Source organism: Amborella trichopoda, chromosome 5 (assembly GCF_054954075.1).
Source record: "Amborella trichopoda isolate Santa Cruz 75 chromosome 5, AtrichopodaSantaCruz75HAP2 v2.0, whole genome shotgun sequence".
NCBI classification, from domain to species: Eukaryota; Viridiplantae; Streptophyta; class Magnoliopsida; order Amborellales; family Amborellaceae; genus Amborella; species Amborella trichopoda.
The window spans coordinates 39,680,760-39,692,990 of record NC_142340.1 but is presented as its reverse complement, the minus strand read 5'-3'; the positions used below and the strand labels follow the sequence as shown (position 1 = coordinate 39,692,990).

The window sequence follows — 12,231 nt, the reverse complement described above, 5'->3', positions numbered from 1 at the left end:
CAAAAAACTACATTTCATTGGATCGAATCATCGAAGTGTTTCTCAAAGTTCGGAGTTCGAGCAACCAAAGTAAGTGCAACTTTAGATTGCTTGTTTTACTTCTAGATATCTTCTTCAGGAGTTAGTCGGAGTGGATAGCTGGGTTGGAAATATGGATACAATTTGAATCCAAATGACAAAAATTGCGTTTGATGCAATTTTTGTGAAAAAGATACAAAAGGAGGCATAAACCGGTTTAAGAAACATATTACCCGTATTAGGGGGATGTTGCCTCTTGTAAAAAATGTTCCTGAAGCTATCAGAGAAGAGATTAAGCAATTTATAAGTTATGTAAAACAAAAACAAGAACAAAATCCTTATCATAGATCTATTTCTGCTACTCCTAGAAAAAGTGATCTGGGTTGGAAGTATGGGTACAACCCAATAAAAATTGTATAAGATGTAATTTTTGTGAAAAAGATATCAATGGGAGTATTAGCCGATTCAAAAAAACATCTTGTTGGTGTCAGAGGTAATGTTGTTTCTTGTACAAAGGTTCCTAAAGCAGTTCGGGATGAGATTAGACATCTTTTGAATTTTGAAGAACCAGAAAAGAATGAAAATAAGCCTTGTTCTATGGAAGTATTTTCTCCAGGTTCTAGATGGAGTGGTGATCCGGGTTGGAAGTATGGTTATAACCTGAATCCAAGTGATAAAAATCCTATTAAATGTAATTATTGTGGAAAGGATACTAATGGGAGGTAGTTATCGGTTTAAAAACAACTTGCTGGTACTAAGTGGAATGTTGCCTATTGTAAAAATGTTTATAAGGCTATCAAGGAGAAAATTATACAATATTTGAGTTCAGAGAAGCACAAAGAAAAGGGTAGAGCAGCCAAGACTCCTAGGGCCTTATCTGGATAGACTAGTAAGAGGAAGGTAGAAGTAGAGGAGGTGGAAGAGGCAGATTCAGAAGAAACAGAAGAGGACGAGTGTTATATTGAAGAGGGAGATGACTCTGATGATGATGACCTCGACTTTGATGCATATGATGAGGCTTGTCCTATTGATATTCCTTCCGATGATGATGATGATGATGAAGATGATGATGATGATGGTGATGATGATGATGATGATGATGATGATGATGATGATGACGACGACGACAACGATGACGACGACTGAAGACTCTTGCCTCTTAGTGTGGAGTGTTGAGTCTGTTGTTGACTGTTGTTTTGAGTCATGAGTGTTGACTTTTGTTATATTGTATATTTTCTAATTGTCTGTTGTGTTGAGTGTTGACTTTTATATCCTATCTACACTTGTATGGTTTTACAATTTACTGTTTTAACAATATAGATTATCAAAATTCTCTTCTCAACGTCTATCTTTTTTTTTTTTGAACTTGGAATATGGTATTATATTGGTAATAATTTGCTACGGTTTTTACTTTTTTTAAATTTCAACTGGCAACCGCCCAGGTTTTGGGCTCTCGCCTAGGCGCTGGGCGGCCTGGACCCCCCAGGCCGCCTAGGACCCACCTAATGCTTTTTGATACATTGAGTTGGGTAGATATATACACCTATTTATTTCATTGCTAAAGTGCAAAGTAAATAAAGAAAATGTGTGATCTTTTTGTATATTATTTACAAAAAATAATTCGATTTATGAATAAAAATTTATTTAAATATATTTTTGTTTATTAAGTATGACATTGCCCAACTATAAAATTTAACTTATATTCATAACTTTAAACTTTTTTTTAATTAAATTTGAAATCATTGTTATAAGAAATTTATAGTTTTTAAAATAAATATAAAAAAGTATAATTTTCTTAGTATTCGTGGAAATTTATTATAAAACCCATGTTTATTTTAGAGAAGTTCGCTTAAGAAAATTATAACATGTAAAAGAATTTTTTTTAAAATGATAAAAGTTCTTGTATTTTCAAATAAACAATGGTAATTAAAAAAAGAAGCAATCATACCTGAGCTCCCCCAATTCATCATATTGTATAATTATAAATTTAAATTCACTTTTTGTTTATTAATTAAGATTTTAATTTTTTATCTTTCAAAATTGCTCCTAAAGTGAAATTGCTCATAAAATGAAATTATTTTATATTCTAAATATTCATCATTTAACTTGTAATATGAGAGTAATGTGCAAATTAAAATTACTTGTAGCATATTTGCTTTATATAAAAATGAATTTTGTTTTAGAGAATTTTCACTCGAGAAATTATAGATCAGTGAAATACTTTGTTCCAAATAATTAGATATTTTATTATCTTTTCCTTCTAATGACGATAATTAATAAATTTTACCTTGTGTATATAAGTATATATTTTTAAACAAATATTAGGAAATGTTATAAATGTAAATTGACGAAATTAGATATCAGTTTTTATTTTATGATGTAATGGTTTGATAGCGCTGCAGTCCTATCAAAACATGTAAACTCTCACCTCATAATTCATCAAAAATTGTAATTCAAGCATTGGAAAGCCTTTAAATCGATAATATCGGTTTGAACATTATGGTTGTGATAAAAAAATTAGAAAGCCTTTAAATCGATAATATCGGCTTGAGCACTATGGTTGTGATAAAAAATTAGCGCATCAAATTCTAAAAACATTGTGTACATTTCAAATTCTAAAAAAAGTGTATATTGCAATAATTCATCTAGACCGTCCATTGTCCCCTAAAAATAAGTGTTTACAGATCCGCTAGATCTATGGCATTTTTTGAGTTTCAAGTTTTGTTGTTGGTGTCGGAAATTGATTTCAGCGCATCATGGATATTTTTTATGACGAAAGTGCTTTTCGGAATGAGGATTTCAAGTGAGGCTTTATTTTGTTTTCATAAAGCCTAGGCTTCATCCATTATTTTTGTTATATAGTCAATGACTCAATTGTCTTTTTTTTTAAAGATGTTGGTCATTTTGTAAAAAATCGAAAGTAATTATTGTTGCTTTTACCACGTCATGTGGCAATAAATGCTATACTCTTTTTGGTTGTTTAAATTTGTATGGCATGCTATGATGGGAGCATACTAATAGTATTATTCTATCGTAATTGATAATTATTTTTTAGATCTAATATTTAGAAATTCATTTTTAATCGCAAATGAATACTTTTAATTTAAAAAATTAAATTTTTATTTTTTATAAATTATATATTTATTTTTCAATCGAAATAGAATATACCTGAGGGAACACAAATAGTTTTATGTTTGGATACAATGTTTTCCCATATATCATCACAACTATATACGTAATAAATATCAATGTATGTTTATCCGAACCAAGCTCTTAACCTTGAAAACATTTTCTTGATCAGCTCGTATTTTATTATAGAAGAAATCAACTATGTACACGATCTTGATTGGGATCCAAGTATTTGGGATTTCTTAATCCACAAGTGAGGGATCCTCAAAAACCCTACATAACCAAGTGAAGTTTTGGGTGTCCGTACAGAAAAGAGTCGATAAGCTGTTACTTTTTGTATTATGAAACATCTTAAAACTTTGAAAAGGTTGTGGACATGCTGCTGGTGCACTTTTGCTCTTAGCTGGGTAAGCCAAAAAGAGGAACTCTCCCTCTAAAAATGATCTATGCAACACATACTAGAATTTATGTGTTAGTCATCTTTTATTTTTACTACATTAAGTATCACATTTTGTTGTGTATGTATGTCAGTCTTCACCACACATTAATGACTATCCAATTTGTTTGATTTAATGACAACCTTGGTTTTTTATTGCTCTCCTTGCTGATTGGAAATCTCTTTTTGTGCGAGATAGTGAATGACATGATTTGCTTGTGTGAATGACATGACTTCCTAAATTATCTTCATAAAAGCAATGATTGTGATCATTTCATTTTTGTGTATTTTATTAAAATTTATATTGATTTAAAAAATAATGATGATTATACTCTGTCGATTCGAAAAATAATTTATTGTTACAAAATAGAGTCCAAGTAAATAAGATTTTCTTGCATACAGAGGAATAAGATAAATTGTTCTTTTTTGGGTTTGTTAATTTTTATTTTCAAGTAAAAAAGTAAAGAATATGACACCTTTTCAAATTTTCTCACGTGGTAAGATAACGTAAGAATATGACACCCCATGTGAGATATTTTTATGTTCAAACACCGATATCTTACCATGTGAGATATTTGTATATTCAAACACAGTCTTATTGAGGCCTTGTGAGATAGTAGTATTTTTCAATATCTTGATTATACATGATAATTAGGGTATGTTTGATGACCCCTGAATATCTGGATATCAAAATATATTTTGAGATTCAATTTTTTTATAAGTCAACATGCTAAAAAATGTTCATGATAGCACCAATCCATGGCACAGAAGTTTTGGATAAGACTTTTATATCAAGATCCTCATAAAATCAAGTTGGACTTGAATTTTAGGCGATATGGAGCAATGCTAATTTTTCTCCATCTTGCAATCTTGGAGGATTTGGTTTTGAGAGAGAGAGAGAGAGAGAGACTAGCAGGAGGATGAAATGAAAGCACTTCCAGAGAGAGAGAGATGAGTGGCAGGTGGAGAGGGAAGAAATGAAACCACTTCCAAAAGAGTGTAAAGTCTAATGATTCGATATATCTGTTAAAGAGCTATGTGATCTGCTTTTTTCATCCTATTCTACTTGAGATCATCTCCACTTTCCATGGAATGATTCTCCTCTTTTTCCCACCTCAAAACCTCACAAAAACCCTCACAAGCTATTAGTTTTTCCCTTAATCGCCATTAACGATGGATAGGCTACCTATTCTAGGGTAACTGAACTGATTGTTGGAGAATCACTGGTTCCTATTAGAGATTAGGCCACCTAGAGTCGGGGGCATTTTAATACAAAGGAAGGTGATACTTCCCTAATTTCCCTGTTCTGTTCTCGGATTTTCAGGAGCTCTGGATCAAAGGATGGGTAGCCTAAAAAAATCCCAGGCTAATGATGATGACAGAGTAGTAATAGCCAAGTCCCCTCACCCCAAGCCCTCCTCCACTAAGTACTAAACCTGGTGCTTATGCTGCTCTTGCCTACATGAACTATTCAGGTTAATGCTTTGTGTGTGTGTGTGGGTGTGTCCGTGTGTGGGTGTGTCCCCCAACTTATTAGTTTTATGCTCATGTGAAATGACTTGATTTTGTGATGGTGGCTCTGCAACCTCTTTGTATCATTTGGTCTCTAAGCGATTGTTTATATGTGTATGCTGATCTGTGATGTTTTGTGTTGGTTTTATAATTCGGTTTACTTCCTTTTGTGGGGTTGACAGGGACTGGATAAGGGTATGCTTGTGGGTTATGCATATTTGGGATGGTAAGTCAATTTATTTATTTATTTTGTCAGTAGTCTTGTTGAAGCTGGTTATTGCTTTCCCTCTAATTTCTTAACTGGTTTTTGTTTCAATTTTTCTATATATGGATGTAGATGTGTATCCTGTGTCTGGTTTGAACCTTGGACTCATCCCTCAATGTGCAATATAATAGTCTTCACTTCATACATCTCAATCTCTTGGCTTTGCGGCTGTGGAGTAAGAGCTCAAAATATGTGTTCAGAGCTTCAGGTGGTATATTGTACCCTATGTGCACTAGGCAGGAAATAATGAACAAATGGTGCCAGGAGAAAGAGTCATGCTTTAAACTTAATATTTGATGAGTCCCAGTTTTACTGTGGTCTATTTGATCTTTTCCATGGCATCTATTTCTACTTTTTCTTTCTTTTAAAACTATTTTGGTCTTTGCATTTCTTTTATTGATGATTTTGGAGGCTTTAGGCATTAGCAAAATTGAGTACTATCTATGTTGTCCATCCTCACAATGTTTTGGCCATTAGATGCTGAGTGAACCATGTTTCTATGTTTCAGATTTGTGGATCAATTTTTGGATAATTGATGACTAAGATGACATGATCACCTCGTGAGCGATAAAAATGCTCCTTAAACCAAATCAGATTCTGGCTATTCAAATAGAAGAAAACATTTTCACTGATACAGGCCTGAGCACTGCAAATGGCAATTCGTCTTTGATTCCCCTCTAGTTTTCCCTACATTATCTGGGGATCTTGAAGTTCAAAGCCAAATCCTTTGAAAAGGCTGAAAATGATTGCAGGGAGGAAATTAAAGAATATGTAGGGATTCTTGAAATTGTAAGAGGCAATGATTTTTCTAAATGTAAAGCAAAAAACATGTGGTGATGGTTCATCTTTGACAAAACTCTTCCTTGTAATTACATTTCTTTGGTTCTACTTTGTAACTTAGGGTATTTCGCACATGTAAATTACCAACTAAAAAATTGTGGATTGAAATCAGCTTGTTTGTAATGGTATTGTTTTGCATTTACTTGCTAGATCAATCTTTTACACGCATCAGGAAGAAAAGTTATTGACATATTTGAGATTATTAATGAAATTAGAATTTTAACATGGTAATTGTGAAAATCAATGGTGTAGAACGTCTTATCTCCTTGGGCTCCAATGAACCTGTGATCTATTCTCCACATGTACTCATTGTTATTGAATGCATATAGGTGTAATAAAATTGTGTTAGCTATTGAAAGCCTATGAGTTCTCTCTCTTTAACCTTAAATAGTGCAGAGTGTGTTTGCTATTGAAAGCCTATGAGTTCTCTCTTTAACCTTAAATAATGCAAATGTTTAGTCTGTTTGCTATTGAAAGCCTACGGGTTCTCTCTCTTTAACCTTAAATAATGCAAATGTTTCAAATTTATAAACATTTTGAAATGGAAGTAGATGGTCAAGTGAGAACTTTAAAACCGGATTAGTTGATTTTGGCAAAATAAAGAGGGATAAGCATAGCCGGTCGCAATAAAGTGGCAAACAAGAAAGAAATAATGCAAAGAAGAACAACAACATCAATGGGGAAGACAATCGATTCTTTTTCACTATCAATGGACATAAAAGAATATGAAAAAAGACTCTTTCCTAAAAGAATTAGAGAAAAACTCTTTTATCTTTCAATTAGTTTGCTACTCTCTCAAACTCTTTATCTTTCAAATAGTTTTGCTACGCTCTTTCCACGCCCAAGGTATCTCTCTCTACACGACCTATTGATAGAAAGAGAAGTAAACTCAAAAAGATAATCACCTGCCTTATTTCGACCTATTGATATAGAGAGAAGTAAACTCAAAAAGATAATCACCTGCCTTATTTGTTTATAAGAAGGATAAACACAATCTATCAGTATCTTATTTTTGATAAGTTAAATATGATACAATAATTATTCCTTAAATGTAGGATTCCCATGCCCACAAAAATAAGATAGCACTTTTTTTAATTTAAGATTCACCATGTAGAAAATTAGGAAACCTAAAGTAATCTACCCCAAAAATAATAAACCATAGTGATACTAACTCCGGATTTAAGACATCCTAACAAATCTCCACCTTGATTTGAATTCTAAAAGAAATTTTTTATCAACCATCTTCTCCACATGTACTCCCACAAGCGCTTTGCAATACCTTGATCGAGTCCAAATACAACTTGAACTTCTATAATAGAATGAGTTTTGTCAGCGTCGATTAACATTCTTAATGGTGTCAATATTCAGCAATAAATACACATTATCAATATGTTTTATCCTTGCATGATATACTTGATTTTTCTCCAAATGTTTGTGCTTGACTATTACAATAACCAATAGTCTCTTTTTATTGTAAAACCAAAGCACTTACAAGCCCTCTAAGGGAAATAACTTACTCACTTTTTTGGTAACAAGCATAGACTCTGCTTTGGTCTTGGACAAAGAAAAAATGGGCTGGAGCATTGACCTCTAAGTAGTCGAAGTTCTAGCAAGTGTAAACATATAATCTGCAATAGATATTATGCAGATCAAATAAATTGTAAAATCAGCATCAACACTACTTGTCAATTTGCTACTATTGTTGAACTTTGGACCCACATCTCTGTAACTCTCATGTAACACAATATCTATTTCATCGCATGTGAATGCTCATTTCTTGGTTTGGTCACATACTAGCTAATAGCACTAATAATATAAGAAATATCTTGACGAGTGCAAACTATTATATACGTGAAGCTTTCAACTATATTGGTATTGGAAACACGGGACATGTATTTTTTTTTTAGCATCTATATTAGAAGAAATATTGCTGACAATATGAAATATGTAGCAAGAATAGTATCTACAGGCTTTGAATTTTCCGCTCTGAATACGGTGAGGCCCTTCTTAATGTACCCCTGAGATGGCCACAATTTTCCCAACTTTCCATCTCGACATATCTCCATAGGAAAAAAGTTATTTGCTAAACCTAAATGTTTCTTCTCAAATTCTCTATCAAGCTAAGATTCAATTTATTGATTTTTAAAAAAATCTCCACAACAATATTTATGTGAAGCAATAAAGATGAGCTAACCATCAGTAAATCTCTTAAATTAGACATACTTATCATACTTAGTTATAAAATACTCGTGTCTGATCATGTATGTACCAAAGTGTGTGTACCATAAGCCATACAATGACTTCTTCATTTGCAGGTATGACCTCTTTGCCTTTAACTACAAACTCTTTTGGCCTACTCGTATGAATTTGTTTCTCTAACTCTCTATGCAAAAATGCAACCTTGACATCAAGATGCACCAACTCCAAATGATACAATAGCAATACCTTAATGGATGTGTACTTCACAACTTGAGGGATATTATTATATTCAATACCTTCCATTTGTGCATAGCATTTTGCAATCAACTGTGCCTTAAATCAATCATGTGAATCTTTTTTCTTCTTATGCACCTATTCACATTTAATGACTCTCTTACCTTTGGGCAACTTTATGAGATCCCACGTGCCATTTTTAGGAAGAGACTAATACATTACTTCATTCATGATATCATTCTACCTGCTATTGCAAGATCATGTATAACTTATTTAAAAGTAGATAGCCCTTGCCTTAAACAACTAATGCAAAGGTAAACAACCACCCCTGACCCCCGATCCCAACCCCCCTCCTCCCGTGCCCGACATTTTTTTTTATTTATGAAAATACCCCTCTAAATGCATGTTTCCTTTGTTTGTTTTTTTTTTAAAATCCCTTTTGAAGCTGGTCCCTATTTGTGTGCCGAATTGGCCTAAAGATAAAAAAAAATAATACAAGAATATGTATATGGGGAATGATGGTGTGTATTTTGAATACACGCTGTTGGAGTGTATCTAAACTATAGACCATAGATTATGAAGAGCTACAAATCTAGGAGGCTTCTTACTTGATAGCCCGTGAAAGGATTCTTCCATTAAATTATCTTGGACTAAATTCCCTTTCTTTTGGAAGTTCGTTGCTAGCAAATTCTCATAACAATGGGCTTGTAGTTGGCATGAAGGAAAAAAAAATTTCTTGAGATTTTCAGAAAAATGGTCATCCTTGTTTTGATTGTTTTTAGGTTTTAGATCCTAGAAAGTGAGTTGGGATCCCATGAATGGTTTCCTAAAAGAAGAGAGAGGAATAAGTGGGTGGTGGGATTCGTGATAGAAGATAGAACATGATACTCTCTCTTTCTCCCTTGGGCATTGCTGGTTATATGAGCTCCTGTTTAGAGAGAGAAAAGCAAAGCAACACCTCTATTGGATTGGATGGGCATAATTCTCTCTTTAGATGTATTATCTCCCTGCACTTTTTTTTTTTTTTTGGTTAAAGTAATTATCTCTCGCACTGATAAAGTAACAAACATGGTCTGTGACGTGATACCTTTAGAGAGAAAGAAAGGGGGGAGAGATGGAATGATGCAATGAGAGTGATTGGGGGCCATAGAGAAAGAGCTAAGTGAGAGATCGGGGACTGGTAGAGAGAGCAAAATCCGATTGGGAGTTTGTAGGTTAGGAAAAAGAGACTTTTCAAAAAAAAGGCTAAAAAAAAAAAAATCTTTACACCACAACACTAAGTATTTAAAATACACATATGATCATTCCCTTATGTATATTTGGAGAAGGTAACACTTATTAAAAAAATTACTTTTTTAATTGGGGGGACATGAAAATTTTTAAGTTATGAAAATAATGCTTCTGGTAATGCTTTTTTGGACGGTAAATTTTCAAGTTTTTATAGATCTAATCGACCTGTACTATTTTTGAAATTTTAAATTTTATAATTAAAAATAAAAATATATTTTAAGGCTAACACAAAGATTTCTAGTATTGAAACTACATTTCTCGACACTCTATTTGAAGGTACCCTTTACTTTGATTGGTTAAAGCCTCGGTTCTATACAAACCGCACCCATAAGCGACATTTGTACATCCTCTTGAGTTCCAAAAAAATTTCCAAACAACTTTTAATGGGTATTTTGATAAGAATTACATGCCATATGTTTGTGGATATTTTTTATTGAGTTCAAAACCCAACTTGCATCTTTGATATAACTCTATTTACTTCCGAAAATATTAAAAAACCACTGTATTTAGGCCAACATGTGGGCGAGCCAAATCTGAACAAGGAAGCCAAAATGGGTGGAGCAGAACCTCCTAGACATGGAGGTGAAACTGATAGAAGAAGATGCAATTTCATTTGCAAAGAGGGCAGAGATGTTTTACAAAAAGAGGCCTAACCTTGTGAACTTGGTGGAGGAGTCTTATAGGGCCTACAGAGTATCTGCTAAGAGATGCGATCACATATCTAGCAAGCTTCATCGTGCCAATACCACCATAACTACCGTCTTCTCTGAACAGTTTGCCATGGCTGAACTAGACTCACCCTCCAAAACCTTCTCCATCAAACAAAACCCTACAAAAGAGGGTATGGGGGTTTTACAGAGAGAGAAGAATACAAGGTTGATTTTTTGGGTGAGAGAGAGAGAGACAGGGGCTGCAAGTCACGTTTCCCTGCCTTGATGACAGGGAACGAATTACACCGTCCAATTATATGGACGGTGTAGATCTCCAAGCCCGCATAATAACAAATGAGCGCTTGGATGCACCAAACAATTATCTTTAGCTTTTTGTAATTGTCATGCCTCATCAATATAATTTGCAATCAAGCATAATACTCTTGATTACGACATAAAGCATATGTCAGTGATCACGCTTATTCAGTCAGGAATTCTCTCCAAATCATATATTTTATCTCTTTAATTCATCATTTATTTTCTTTTGCCATTTTAAATTTCCACAAATAATAGTTATAAAGATTTCTTCCAAGAGTTCTAAAACTCATTTGTTCTACTATCACAAAGCTACTCATGGAGGGTGTCATTTTTGTAAGTTCATTTCTACTTCTCTTGTGGTCAAATTTAAAATTCATTAAACCACCTTCTTTCTTCCAAGATGATCGAGTAATTATTGTATCGAACGTTTATGCACTCACTTAGGAATCATTTTAAAGGTTTCTATCTCCAACTGTGTGTCATTTATGTTCCAATCATATGGAACTCGATATATAAAATCCTAGATGTTTCCTTCTATTTAAAGGAACCATTTTTCTCGCTTTACACAATGTGAATCAATGCCTAACTTGGTACCATATGAGGGCAATTAGGATAGAGGGTGATCAGAAAAGAGCAAAAGAAATATGTGATCTTTTGTAATTTCCAGGGACTAATTACTCAACTGCAGATCTTTATTTGTCAAAGGCATGTGAAATAAATTTATGTGCCTTTAATGGTTGGGGCATGAGTTCACATGAGCATGTTAACTAAAAAGTTCCTCTCTAAACTTATTACGAAAATGACCTAATGACCCAGGTAACATAGGTTTTTTTCAGCCTAGCTCGTCAAGCTCAGTCCGGTATCAGCAAATATCGTTTGTTTAGTATCGTCCACGAGGGACCACACGTCTACTGAATTTATGTTTCACTATATCATTTTATTTTACAAGCACTCATAAAGCTGATCATACTCACCCAACAATAATATATAATAGATAGATAATAAAAAAAGATAATAGATAAGCTTCATTTGAAACTTGATCCTTGTTCTTGAAATTTGGAGATTTTACTTCTCTAAAAATCCTTGTGTTTTTTGTCACCTCGAAGTCCTAATTACAATTACAAAAACATGCATCACACGTCCCTCGCGACATAAAAATTACAAATAATTTATGTACATTGACCATGTTATTTTTCAAACTTAAAAAGGAATTCCAAGGGCCACAAAGTTAAAAAAAGGATAATTGTTTTTAAATTTGTAGGAATTGGGGAGGTTCGACATTCAAATCCAGTCAATCTGAAAACGTCAAAAAATTGATATGGACAGTTGATCCTCAAAGG

General features: G+C 33.3%; 1 pseudogene across 11 annotated transcripts in view; it reads left to right on the top strand.

The window, feature by feature from the left end:
- LOC18433037 (uncharacterized) overlaps positions 1 to 6,349 on the top strand; it is a 32,615-nt pseudogene extending 26,266 nt beyond the window's left edge. For 4 of the 11 annotated variants that reach the window (XR_016056257.1, XR_016056261.1, XR_016056255.1 and 1 more), the window contains 2 exons: positions 5,278 to 5,321; positions 5,869 to 6,349. The product of XR_016056257.1 is annotated as an uncharacterized LOC18433037, transcript variant X3 (transcript). Of the gene's footprint in view, positions 1 to 4,907; positions 5,059 to 5,277; positions 5,322 to 5,432; positions 5,791 to 5,868 lie in introns of those variants that run through there. The other 7 variants (XR_016056264.1, XR_016056258.1, XR_016056266.1 and 4 more) reach the window with 5 other exon arrangements.
- The last annotated feature ends 5,882 nt before the right edge of the window (positions 6,350 to 12,231 follow it).